Source organism: Pipistrellus kuhlii, unplaced genomic scaffold (genome assembly GCF_014108245.1).
Source record: "Pipistrellus kuhlii isolate mPipKuh1 unplaced genomic scaffold, mPipKuh1.p scaffold_m20_p_14, whole genome shotgun sequence".
In the NCBI taxonomy this organism is placed as follows: Eukaryota; Metazoa; Chordata; class Mammalia; order Chiroptera; family Vespertilionidae; genus Pipistrellus; species Pipistrellus kuhlii.
Genome location: NW_023425449.1, coordinates 41977144 through 41990559, shown reverse-complemented (window position 1 = coordinate 41990559; position 13416 = coordinate 41977144). Strand labels below are relative to the sequence as shown.

General features: G+C 38.6%; 1 protein-coding gene and 1 non-coding gene across 6 annotated transcripts in view; one reads left to right on the top strand and one right to left on the bottom strand.

Annotated features, from left to right (window-relative positions):
• The window catches only part of SPIDR (scaffold protein involved in DNA repair), a 244793-nt gene that overhangs the window by 68073 nt on the left and 163304 nt on the right, over positions 1 to 13416 (top strand). The window lies entirely within an intron of this gene.
• On the bottom strand, positions 12342 to 12445 carry LOC118718720. The gene has a single exon (XR_004987901.1). It is a non-coding gene; the product is annotated as a U6 spliceosomal RNA (small nuclear RNA).

The window sequence follows — 13416 nt, the reverse complement described above, 5'->3', positions numbered from 1 at the left end:
AGCCGAATATCAATAGTACAACAATTGAAATTTCTTTCGAGAGCCAAAAACCGACTTTTACGCATGGGCCACGAAGTTTCAGTCACACTGTACGTGCGTGCCCGCATGTGGTATTTTGTGGAAGAGCCACACTCAAGTTGCCAAAGAGCCACATTGACTCGCGACCACTGTCTTAGACAATTAAGACAAGTAAATGCCTATTTTCAAGTAATTTATAGTCTAAAGAGGGAAATAGAAATGCATAAGTACTATTCAAATTACTTTAATGAGTATGGTTACAGATATTGACTAGGGCAGTGATTGGTCAACAGAGCCAAATATCAACAGTACAACGATTGAACTTTCTTTTAAGAACCACATATTTTAAACTTAAACTTCTTCTAATGCCACTTCTTCAAAATAGACTCGCCCAGGCTGTGGTATTTTGAGGAAGAGCCACACTCAAGGGGCCAAAGAGACGCATGTGGCTCACAAGCCACAGTTTGTTGACCACTGGACTAGGGAAGCACTTGGAAATACAAAGATGCACGAGAGAGCAAAGACTCATGGACAGGAAACTGGCTGGTGTGCATGTAAGAGGTGTACCATTACCAACCCTGTGTAATCCATTATCTCTTTGTGTTTTAAATAAGAATAAAACAATAAAACCAAAACCCCAATCAAAATAAGAAGGCAAATGTGTGGAAAGCAGTGTTTCAAGGAAAAAGGATTTCCAATAGGAAGAATAAACGTAGCTCTGAAGAGCACAGTTTTTGGATCTGTTTAGGATATGTCTGCATCAAGACAGTGTAAGAAGGATGATGTATGTACACTGAGGCTCCAGTAATGTCTGTGGGCTGGTAGAAAAAGAAGCCAGGGACTAGGGATCAAGGAGTGCCCAAAACTCAAGGAGTGGAGACAGTTTTGTGACTCCTCTGCTAGGCGGAGGGATTCAAGATAGAAAAGTGGGGAGGTTACTAGTAGTGGCTTGAAAGGAATCCTGTGTCTAAAGAGATTTCAGAGAAAAGGAGAGACAAATTTAGACAGATGCTAGGAATAATTGCTCTGTCAGTGTCCAAGAACAAAAGCAGAGGAGCAAGGCCTGGGACGGAGAGGCCTGTCTTGAGCGTAGGAGTGGAGGGAAGAGTGTAAGGATATGACTGAGTCTGGTGGGATAGATGAAGGATGTTGAGTCAGTTCATGCCTGTTTTCTATATACTGTAAATGTCATTTTACTTATTTGTTTGTTTGTTTGTTTTTAACATAAAATATGACAGAAGGCCTTATGCTCAGAGTTTGGAAGTTATAGCCTCAAAAGAGAATGGTGGTCATTTATAGTAGTCTCTGGAGAGAACAAGAAAAGAAGCCAATTACAGTGATTTGAATGTCCTTGTTGAAATCAATTGTGTGATGTTCCCAATCCTATTAAGGCCATACTATGGGGTGAAAGTAGGCATCCCTGTCTTGTTCCTGTTCTTAGGGGAAATGGTTTTAATTTTTTTTTTTTTTTTAGCATATTAGGCTTTTATTATATAGGATATCCTCAAAACCAACTTTTATTTTATTTTATTTTATTTTATTTTTTGTGATTACTTAGCATTTATTTTTTTTTAAATAAATCTTTATTGTTCATATTATTACAAATGTTCCTCATTCCCCCCCCCATCATTGCTCCCCTCCACCAGGTTCTCACCCCACCCTCTGCCCTTTCCCCACCCTCCATTGTCCTCAGCCATAGGTGCACAGTTTATGTTCAGTCTCTTCCCACACCCCCTGTCCCCTTTTCCCCGAGAATCATCAGTTCACTCCCCTTTCATAACTCTGATTCTATTATATTCAACAGTTAATATTGTTCAAAATATTTTTTTTTAATTCCCTTGGTTTTTAGATTCGCTTGTTGATAGTTAGATATTTGTTGTTCATAGTTTTTATCTTTATTTACTTTCTCTTCCGAAAGAATCTTCTTCAGCAATTCATATAATTCTGGTTTGGTGGTAATGAACTCCTTTAGCTTCTTTTTATTAGTAAAGCTCTTTATCTGGCCTTCGATTCTGAGTGATAGCTTTGCTGGGTAGATTATTTTTGGCTGTAGATTCTTGCTTTTCATCACCTTGAATATTTCTTGCCATTCCCGTCTGGCCTGCATGGTTTCTGTTGAGAAATCAGCTGACAATCGTATGGGTGCTCCTTTATAGGTAACTACCTGCTTTTTTCTTGCTGCTTTTAATATTCTCTCTTTGTCTTTTGCTCTTGGAATTTTAATTACGATTTGTCTTGGTGTGGTCTTCTTTGGATTCCTTTTGTTTGGAGTTCTGTGCGCTTCCTGGACTTGTAAGTCTAATTCTTTCACCAGGTGGGGGAAGTTTTCTGTCACTATTTCTTTCAGTTTGTTTTCGATATCTTGCTCTCTCTCATCTTCTGGGACCCCCATAATTCTGATGTTGGTTCCCTTGAAGTTGTCCCAGAGTTTCTTACATTATCTTCAACTTTCTGGATTCTCTTGTCTTCTTGCTTCTGCGGAGGAGTGTCTTCTGGCTCTTTATGTTCCAAATCTTTGACTTGATTCTTGCGATCTTCCATTTTGTTTTTAGGACTCTGTATAATATTTTTTATTTCAGACAATGTATTCTTTATTTCTTGTTGATCCCTTATTTCTTGTTGATTTCTTATTAGTTCTTGTTGATCCCTTTTCATATCCTCATAGGTCTTATCAACCTTTTCTAGGAAATTCTTGAAAACCCTTATATATAAGAATATAATTATTCTTTAAAAACCTTAAAACCTAAGTTATTGGATATAACTCTATATCCAATCTCTTCTTTTCCTCCATTTCTTTTGTTTGTGATCTCTTTCCTTGTCTCAGCATTTTCACAGCTTCCCTGAGTTGGTAGGGTGGCTTTGTGTGCTAAGGTGTCATATATGGTTCAGTGAGTCAGCCTCCCAGTTACCTGAGGTGGACAGTCTTGGTGTAGCCCTTTGTGGGCTGTGTGTGCAGTCTTGTTGTTAAGCCTTGCTTAATGTTGGTATCAGTGTGAAGCATTGATCTCCAAGCCATTTGGAGATGAGGATCAGAAGTGTCTCAGCTAGGAGGGTTTCTGTATTCCATTTAAATAGGGCGGAGTCTCAGGGTGGCACAGACAAGCTTTGTTGAATCCCGCACAAGTGGTTGCAGACAAGCTTTAGATTCCTGTCTGCCCCTCCCTAGGAGAGTCCTATTGGCAGCGAACGAGGAAGCTAGCCACTGGAAGGGCTTCTGTGCTCTGCTTGGATGGGGCGGAGTCTCGGGTGGTGCAGACAAGCTTTATTCAGTCCCTCCCTACAAGGATCTGGTTTCTGAGTCCTGCAGTAATGGCCGCTGGCTTCACACACCTCCGAGAGATCTCTGCCCACTGCCTGACAGTCTGGCCTCTCCCTGTCTGGGGCCGTCTATCAGCGCAATAGGGTGGTTCTGTTTTCCTCCCGAACAAGAAAGCCAGCCTCGCAATAGCTGTCTGCCCTCTCCGTTCGCAGGGAGTAAGCCGGTAGCGAACTCGTCCTGCCCTCTCCGTGCTCCGCAAGCAATCAGGCAGCGAACTCTGCGGCTGCCTTTTCGTGCGCACAGTTCTCCATACCTTCACAGTTCCTGAGATTCAGCATGCCTTCTTTCTCCTTCCCAGATGGTAGAGCCTCCTCTCAGCCAGCCAGCCAGCGCTTCAGGGTGATGTTTCCCCTGTTTTTCAGTTCTAAATTCAAATTTGTGGTGGTAGGCTGCATTCGGGTGTCTACCCTATGCTGCCATCTTGGTTTCTCCCTGGCTTTAATTTTTGTTCATTGAGTATGATGTTGGCTGTAGGTTTTTTATATATGGCCCTTATTATGTTGAGGTATTATGTTGAGATATGATCCCTCCATTCCTCCCTTGGCTGAAAGTTTTTATCAGAAAAGGGTGTTGGATGTTGTCAAATGTTTTTTTCTACATAAATTGATATGATCATATTATTTTTGTCTTGAAATCTGTTAATGTGCTGTATCACATTTATTTATTTTTAAAACATATTTCATTGATTTTTTACAGAGAGGAAGAGAGAGAGATAGAGTTAGAAACATCGATGAGAGAGAAAGACATTGATCAGCTGTCTCTTGCACACCCCCTACTGGGGATGTGCCCACAACCAGGGTACATGCCCCTGACCAGTATTGAACCTGGGACCTTTCAATCCGCAGGCAGAAGCTCTATCCATTGAGCCAAACCAGTTTTGGCTGTATCACATTTATTAATTTGCAGATATTGTACCAGTCTTGCATCCCCAGAATAAATCCCACTTGGTCATAGTGTACAATCTTTTTAATGTATTGCTGGATTTGATTTGCTAAAATTTTGTTGAGGAAGTTAGCATCTATGTTCATCAGGGATTTTGGCCCATGTTCTCTTTCTTTGTAGTGTCTTTACCTGGTTTTGGGATTAGGGTAATACTGGCCTCATATAAAGATCTTAGAAGTGTTTCTTTCTCTTGAATTTTTTGAATAGTTTGAGGAGAATAGGTAGTAGTTATTCTTTAAATGTTTGGTAAAACTCTCCTTTGAAGCCACCGGGATCAGGCTTTTGTTTGCTAAAAGTTTATTTTTATTTGTGTGGTGTTGTGTTTTTTTTTTTTATTACTGCTTCCATTTCATCAGTAGTTATCAGCCTATTCAGGTTTTCTGATTCTTTCTGATTGAGTTTGGAAGATTGTATTTTTCTAGGAATATGTCAGTTTCATCAAAGTTATCCAGTTTGTTGGAATAGAGTTGTTCATAGTATTTTTTTACTATCCTTTGTATTTCTGTGGGGTCAGTTGTTAACTTCAGTTCTTTCTATTCTGATTTTATTTGGGTCCTCTCTCTTTGTTTCTTGGTGAGTCTGACTAGAGGTTCATTAATCTTGTTTATTCTTTTAAAGAACCAGCTCTTGGTTTTATTGATCTTTTGTGTATTTTTTTGTCTCTATGTCATTTAATTTCCTCTATGATCTTTATTATTTCCTTCCTTCTACTTACTATGGACTTCTCTTTTTGCTCCCATTCTAGTTCTTTAAGTTGTAGGATAGTTAAGTTATTACAACTTTTTCTTCTTTTTTGAAGTAGGCCTGTATTTCCCTCTCAGGATTGCTTTCATTGTGCCCCATAAATTTTGGATTGTTGTGTTTTCATTGTCATTTGTTTCCATGATGTTTTTTATTTCTTCTTTGATCTCTTTGGTAACCCATTCATTTTTTTAGTAGCATACTATTTAGCTTCCATGTGTTTGTTTTTGAGGTTTTTTTTTTAATTGTTTATTTCTAACTTAATTCTATTGTGATCTGAGAAGATGCTTGATATGATTTCAATCTTCTTGAATTTTTAGACTTATTCTGGGTCCTAATATGTGGTCTGACTTTGAAAATATTCTATAAAAACTAGAGAAGAATATATATTCTGTAGCTTTGGGGTGAAATGTTCTGAAGATGTCAATTCCATCTGATCTAGTGAGTTGTTTAGGACTGCTTTTTCCTTTTTTATTTTTTTTATTTTTTATTTATTTATTTATTTTTGTCTACAGGATCTATCCAGTGATGTCAATGGGGTATTAAAGTCCACTATTATGATTGTATTGCTCTCGATCTCTCCCTTTATATCTTCCAGAAATTTTTTATGTATGTAGATGCTCCTGTATTTGGTGAATATATGTTTAGAAAAATTATATCCTCTTGTTGTATCTATCTCTTTAGTATTATGAAGTGGCCTTCTTATCTCTTGTTATGGCCTTCACTTTGAGGTCTATTTTTTTCAGATATAAGTATTGCTACCCCAGCTTTTTTCCCCCTTTCCATTTGCCTGAAGTTTATTTTCATCCCTTCACTTTCAGTCTGTGTGAGTCCTTTGTTCTGAGATGGGTCTCTTGTAGAAAGCATATATATGTGTCATTTTTCTTATCCATTCAGCTATCCTATTATCTTTGAATGGAGCATTTAAACCATTTACGTTTAAGGTTATTATTGATGGGTACTTCTTTGTTGCCATTTTTATTCTTTATGCCTGTGTTTCTCCCTCTTTTTCTATTTCTTCTTTTTACAAAAGAGTCACTCTAGGATTTCTTACATTGCTGGTTTGGTGGTGATAAAGTCCTTTAGCCTTTTTTTTTTTTTTTTTTTTTTTAAATCTTTGAAGCTGCTAATTTGATTTCACCTTCAATTTTGAATGATAGCCTTGTTAGATAGAGTAGTCTTGGATTCAATCCCTTTCTTTCATTACTTGGTATATGTCATGCCACCTCTTCTGGCTGGGTGTGTTTCTGTTGAGAAATCAGTTGATAGTCTAATGGGAGATCCCTTATATTAGGTCTAGTAATAATTAATGTCGTTTTCTAATACTTTTTTAAATTGAATTTATTTAAACAATACAACAAAATTTAATCAACAATATAGTTGCCGTTGTTTTCTACTACTTGTGCCCAACGCTCAGGAAGCATTTTAATCCCTCTGTTGTAAAATTCTTGTGATTTTGATGCTAATATTCGGTCAATGCATTTTTGAGGCATTCTTCATCATTAAATTTTTTTCCAAGAAGAAAGTTTTGCAAAGAATGAAACAAATGGTAATCGGAAGGGGCAATATCAGGAGAATATGCAGGTTGCGGGAGAACTTCCCATTCCAACTGGCGCAGTTTTTCAGCAGTGATTCTTGCAGTATGCGGTCGTGCGTTATCGTGGTGAAGAATTACGCCCTTCTGATTAATCAGTGCGGGTTCTTTTTCTCTTAAAGCTTGGGCTAACCTTTCCAATTGGGCACTATATACTGCACTTGTAATGGTTTGGTTAGATGGTAAAAGTTCATAATGAAGAATTCCTTTAAAATTCCAGCAAACACACAACATCACTTTTTTCTCATGCAAGTCAGGTTTTGGTGTGGGCTGCAGAGCCTCATTTTTGTCCAACCATTGAGGCCGCCTTTTCAAATTAACATACAGCACCCATTCTTCATCTCCGGTAACAATTTGCTCTAAAAACGGCAAACGGTTTTGACGAGAGAGGAGCAAACTGCAAATTGTGACTCTTTGATTACGGTTGTTGTCGGTCAACTCATGAGGAACCCATTTTCCAAACTTTTGGACTTTGCCAAGTGCACGCAATTGATTGGAAATTGTTTTTTGTGAACAATTTAAAGTTGTCGCAAGCTCTTGTTGGGTAATTTGAGGATTTTGCACCAAAAGAGCTTGAAGAGCTTCTTGATCAAAATTGGACACATGGCCTCGACCTCTCTTGTCATCTAACGAAAAATTTCCCTCGCGAAATTTCTCAAACCAACGCTGGCATTTTCTGGCGCTAACTGCATCTTGACCAAGAGCACTACAGATGTTTTTTGCAGCCTCACTTGCTTTTCTTCCTAATTGGAACTCGTAAAGCATGCAGTGCTGAATATGCTCTTCATCCACCATCTTCTTAGCCCTAGTTTTGCAACAAAAACCAAACCAAACACAAACTTTTTCAAGCAAAACTTGTTAATTTCACTTCACACGTTCTGTAGATGCCACGTGTTTGAAGGTTATGTCAATAATACGCCAAGCAAGATTTTAAACGAATGTTTAAAAACGACATTAATTATTACTAGACCCGATAGGTACCTTTCTGTCTTTCTTTTGTAGCCTTTAAGATTCTTTGTCTTTAACATTTGCTGTTTTAATTATGATGTGTCTTGGTGTGGGTCTTTTTGAGTTCATCTTGTTTGGGATTCTCTGTGCTTTCTGGACTTGTGTGATTTTTTTTCTTCCCCAAGTTAGGGAAGTTTTCTGTCATTATTTTTTTGAACAGGTTTTCTGTTCGTTGCTCAGCTTCTTCTCCTTCTGGCACCCCTATTATGCAGATGTTGTTTCGTTTCGTTTCATGTTGTCCCAAAGCTCCCTTTTACTCCTCCTGCTTTTTAATTCTTTTTCCCAATTGCTACTCTGATTGGGTGGTGGTGTTTTTTACCTTGTCTTCTAACTCACTAAATTATTGAAACCCTCCAGGCTGTTCTTTATTACAGCTATGTCATTCTTCATTTCCTCTTGATTCTTACCCATGTTGGTGTATTTCTCTTACAGTTGCTTATAATTCTCATTGAGTTGCTTGTAATTCTTAGCCAGATGTTTGAGCATCCTTATAATCATTACTTTGAATTCTTTATCTGACAAATTCCTTGCCTCCATTTAATTTAGTTCCTTGTCTTCCCTTTGGGAATTGTTTCTTTGTCTTCCCATTTTCGCTGTCCCTTTGTATTTGTTTCTATGTCTTAGATCAAACTGCTCTTTGGGTGGTAGTCCTATATAGTAGGTGTTTTGTGGGACCCAGTGGTGTATGTAGTCTCTCAGATCTTCTTAGTTGGGTGTTCTAGGAAAGCCCCCTACTTGAGTTATTTGCATTCTCCTTATATAGTTGAGTCTTGAATGTTATTGTTGTTTCATGAATGGAGTCTCCTCATAAGTTGTCTAACTCTGCAGCTCACCCCTGACCTCATTGTGCAAGCTATTGTGGATGTGCTTGGGTTCCTGGCTCCTGTGTTGAGGATCATATGCAAGGTCTCACTGGTGTGCAAATCACCTCATGGTCCCACAGCCCACAGCAGAGGTGGTGTGTGACTCTGCAACTTATCGCAGGGTCCTGAAGACCAGTGAGGGTGGAGTGCAAGTATGCGACTCACTGTGTGGGGTCCCAAAAGCCTGCAGCAGGGGCCCCTTGTAAGGTTCTGCTGGTTTGTGGCTCACTGCATGGGTCTGTAGTGGTGTCCAAGCCTAGTCTGGATGGTGGTGAGGCTTTGCCCTTAGCTGCTGCTGTTCCCCAACCCCTTCAAGATGACATGGTTTCTGTGTCTTTTTGAGACTTTTTAAAGTTTTTTCAACCAGTTGTTTGTTTCATTGATCTTTTCTATTACGCTTTTAGACTCTTTGGGCTTTCTTTGTTGTTCTTTTCCTAGTTCCTTTAAGTGTAAAGTTAGACTGTTGGAGATTTTCCTTGTTTCTAGAAATAGGCCTGTAATTCTATGAATTTCCTTTTTAGAACTTCTTTCACTATATCATATAGATTTTGGGTTGTTGTGTTCTCATTTTCATTTGTTTCAAGATATCTTTTGACTTCTTCCTTGTTATCATTGTTAACCCATTCAATGTTTAATAGCATTTTATTTAATTTCCATATCTTGAGGTATTTTTTTTTTTCTTCTTGTGATTGATTTCTAGTTTCATAATAGTATGGTCAGAGAAGATGTTTGATATGTTTTCACTCTTCTTAAGTTTATTGAGACTTGTTTTGTGTCCTCATATGTGGTCCATCCTAGAAAATATTCCCGATATACTTAAAAAAGAATGTATATTCTGCTAATCTTTGGTGTGAGATGCTCTGAAGACATCAATTAAATACATTTCTCTAGTGTGTCACTTAAGGACCTTATTTCTTTTGATTATTGGCCTGGAACTCTAGCCATTGAGGTGTTAAAATTTTCTACTATGACTGTTTTACTGCTGTTCTCTTATTAAATGCCCATCAATATATGCTTTATATATTTAGGTGCTCCTATTTTGGGTACAAAAATGTTTTCAAGGGTTATATCCACTTGTTGGATTGTTCCCTTTATCCTTATGTACTGTCCTTCTTTGTCTCTTCGTATAGGCTTTTGTCAAATATAAGTATTGTTCTACAGCTTTTTTTTTTATTATTATTGGCATGAAATATCTCTTTTCCATCTCTTTATTTTTAGTCTGTTTATTTTATTTATTTATTTTTGTCCCACCCTGTATATTGTAAGACAGGAGTGGTAGTTATTATTCCTTAAAGTTGAAATGCCCTTATTTGGGTATTTTTGTTTATAATATTTATGTTTTCTATATTTTTACTTATTTATTTATTTTAAATAGATCTTTATTGTTAATATTATTACAAATGTTCCTCATTCCCCCCCCCCCATTGCTCCCCTCCACCAGGTTCCCACCCCACCCTCTGCCCTTTCCCCACCCCCCATTGTCCTCATCCATAGGTGCACAGTTTATGTTCAGTCTCTTCCCACATCCCCCTCTTCCCTTTTCCCCAAGAATCGTCAGTCCACTCCCCTTCTATACCTCTGATTCTATTATATTCACCAGTTAATATTGTTCATCAGATTTGTTTTTTTAATTCCCTTGGTTTTTAGATTCACTTGTTGATAGTTAGATATTTGTTGTTCATAGTTTTTATTTTTATTTACTTTTTCTTCCGAAAGAATCTTCTTCAGCAATTCATATAATTCTGGTTTGGTGGTGATGAACTTTAACTTTTTTTTATTAGTGAAGCTCTTTATCTGGCCTTCGATTCTGAGTGATAGCTTTGCTGGGTAGATTATTTTTGGCTGTAGGTTCTTGTTATTCATCACCTTGAATATTTCTTGCCATTCCCATCTGGCCTGCATGGTTTCTGTTGAGAAATCAGCTGACAATCATATGGGTGCTCCTTTATAGGTAACTACCTGCTTTTTTCTTGCTGCTTTTAATATTCTCTCTTTGTCTTTTGCTCTTGGAATTTTAATTATGATGTGTCTTGGTGTGGTCTTCTTTGGATTCCTTTTGTTTGGAGTTCTGTGCGCTACCTGGACTTGTAAGTCTAATTCTTTCACCATATGGGGGAAGTTTTCTGTCACTATTTCTTTCAGTTTGTTTTCGATATCTTGCTCTCTCTCATCTTCTGGGACCCCCATAATTCTGATGTTGGTTCGCTTGAAGTTGTCCCAGAGGTTTCTTACATTATCTTCAACTTTCTGGATTCTCTTGTCTTCTTGCTTCTGTGGAGGAGTGTCTTCTGGCTCTTTATGTTCCAAATCTTTGACTTGATTCTTGAGATCTTCCATTTTGTTTTTAGGACTCTGTATAATATTTTTTTATTTCAGACAATGTATTCTTTATTTCTTGTTGATCCTTTATTAGTTCTTGTTGATCCCTTTTCATCTCCTCATAGGTTTTATCGACCTTTTCTAGGAAATTCTTGAAAAACCTTATAAGTGTGGTTTTGAACTCTATATCCAGTCTCTTCTTTTCCTCCATTTTTTTTGTTTGTGATCTATTTCCTTGTCTTGGCATTTTCACAGCTTCCCTGAGTTGGTAGGGTGGCTTTGTGTGCTAAGGTGTCCTATATGGTTCAGTGAGTCAGCCTCCCAATTACCTTGGTGTAGCCCTTTGTGGGATGTGTGTGCAGTCTTGTTGTTAAGCCATGCTTGTTGTTGATATCACTGGGAAGCCTTGATCTCCAAGCCAGTTGGATATGAGGATCAGAAGTGTCTCAGCTAGAAGGGTTTCTGTATTCCATTTAAATAGGGCGGAGTCTTGGGTGGCACAGACAAGCTTTGTTGAATCCCGCACCATTGGTTGCAGGCGCGTGCACCTCTTTGGTATAGGCGCAGACAAGCTTTAGATTCCTGTCTGCCCCTCCCTAGGAGAGTCCTATTGACAGCGAACGAAGAAGATAGCCACTGGAAGGGCTTCTGTGCTCTGCTTGGATGGGGTGGAGTCTCGGGTGGTGCAGACAAGCTTTATTCAGTCCCTCCCTACGAGGGTCTGGTTTCTGAGTCCTGCAGTAATGGCTGCTCTTCGCACACTTCCAAGAGATTTCTGCCCACTGCCTGACAGTCTGGCCTCTCCCTGTCTGGGGCCGTCTGTCAGCGCAATAGGATGGTTCTGTTTTCCTCCTGCACAAGAAAGCCAGCCGCTAATGCTGTGGGCCCTCTCTGCACGCTGGGAGTAAGCTGGTAGCAAACTTGGCCCGCCCTCTCCTCGCTCGGCAAGCAAGCCGGCAGCAAACTGCGGCCACACAGTTTTCCGTACCTTCACAGTTCCTGAGGTTCAGCGTGCCTTCTCTTTCCTTCTAGATGGTAGAGCCTCCCCTCAGCCAGCCGTCTGGTCCATCCGGGTGATGTTTCCCCTGTTTTTCAGTTCTAAATTCAAACTTGTTGTGGCAGGCTGCATTCGGGTGTCTGCCCTATGCCGCCATCTTGGTGGATCTCCTATTTTTAGTCTGTTTATATCTTTCCTTCTTGTCTCTTGTAGACAGCATATGGGTGTTGCTCTCTTATCCATTCAGCTACCATATGACTTTTGATTACTTTTTTATCACTTTAATTAAAGTGATAATTGGTAGGTATATATTTATTACCATTTTAATCTCTTAATTATGTTCATCATCATTCTCCTCCTCTTCCTCCTGCTCCTTTTTCTCCTCCTTTCCTCCTTTTTCACCTTCTCCTTATTCATCTTTGTCTTGTCTTTTTAATTTTTTTCTTTTTTCTTCAACCTTATAATATATCTTGTAATAGTTGTTTGGTGGTAAAGAACTTCTTTAGCTTTCCTTTTCTGCAAAGGTGTTATTTTTATTTTTTAAATGTGGAACACTTCATGAATCTACATGTCATCCTTGCTCAGGGGGCACGTTAATCTTTGTCTCTTTCCAGTTTCAGTACATGTGCCCTCAAAGTGAGCATTCTCCTTCGGTTTTAAATTATAATCTTGCTTGGTATATAGTCTTGGTTGTAGGTTCTTGCTTTTTGTATTTCATATTTCAATATTTCATGCCAATAACTTCTGGCCTGAAATGTTTTTGTTGATACAGGATATATATACAGGTCTTGCTCTCTTTTCCTTCTCCCTTCTTCTCTCTGAAATCAGTAAAAAACATAGTTTTAAATAAATAAACCAGTCAGAAATGAAGAATACAGTATCTGAGGAAGCAAGAGAATCTTAAAAGAAGCAAGAGGATGAAACACCAATCAGAAAGAATGTATGCACCCCTATGTTCATAGCAGCACTATTTACAATAGCAAAAATTTGGAAACAAACCCAAGTGCCCACTAGTAGATGAGTGGATAAAACAGCTGTGGTACTTTATACCATGGAATACTGTGCACAGTAAAAAAGAAGACTCTCTTACCCTCTGATACAGCACGGAGGGACCTGCAGAGTATCATGCTAAGTGAAATAAATCAGTCAGGGAAAGACAAGTATTACATGGTCACACTCATATGTGGAATTTAAGTAACAAACTAAACTGATGAATGGAGTGGAAGCATGGAACAGAGTACAGAATCTTTGAGGAAAGGAGGGGCAAGGTGGGTGGAAGGTTATCAGCCAAAGTCCTTGTATGCATATATGCATAACCCATGGACATAATCAATAGGATGCTTAAGGCCTAGGGTGGGGGGCTGGAGTGAGCAGGAAGGGGCTAATGGGGGAGGGAGGGAGAAGAGGGACATATGTAATACTTTCAACAATAAAGAATTATTAAAAATAAAAAAAATAAGAAGAAAGCAAATAGTTACCTAGAAAAAGGATTCTTCAGTCTTATGGGAAGTTTTTGTTTATGTGTTTGTTTGTTTGTTTTTTAGGTTGCTAATTGCTTCCTTCTTACCTCTTTTAAGATTCTCTCTTAGTCTTTAATTTTTGGCATTTTAATTGT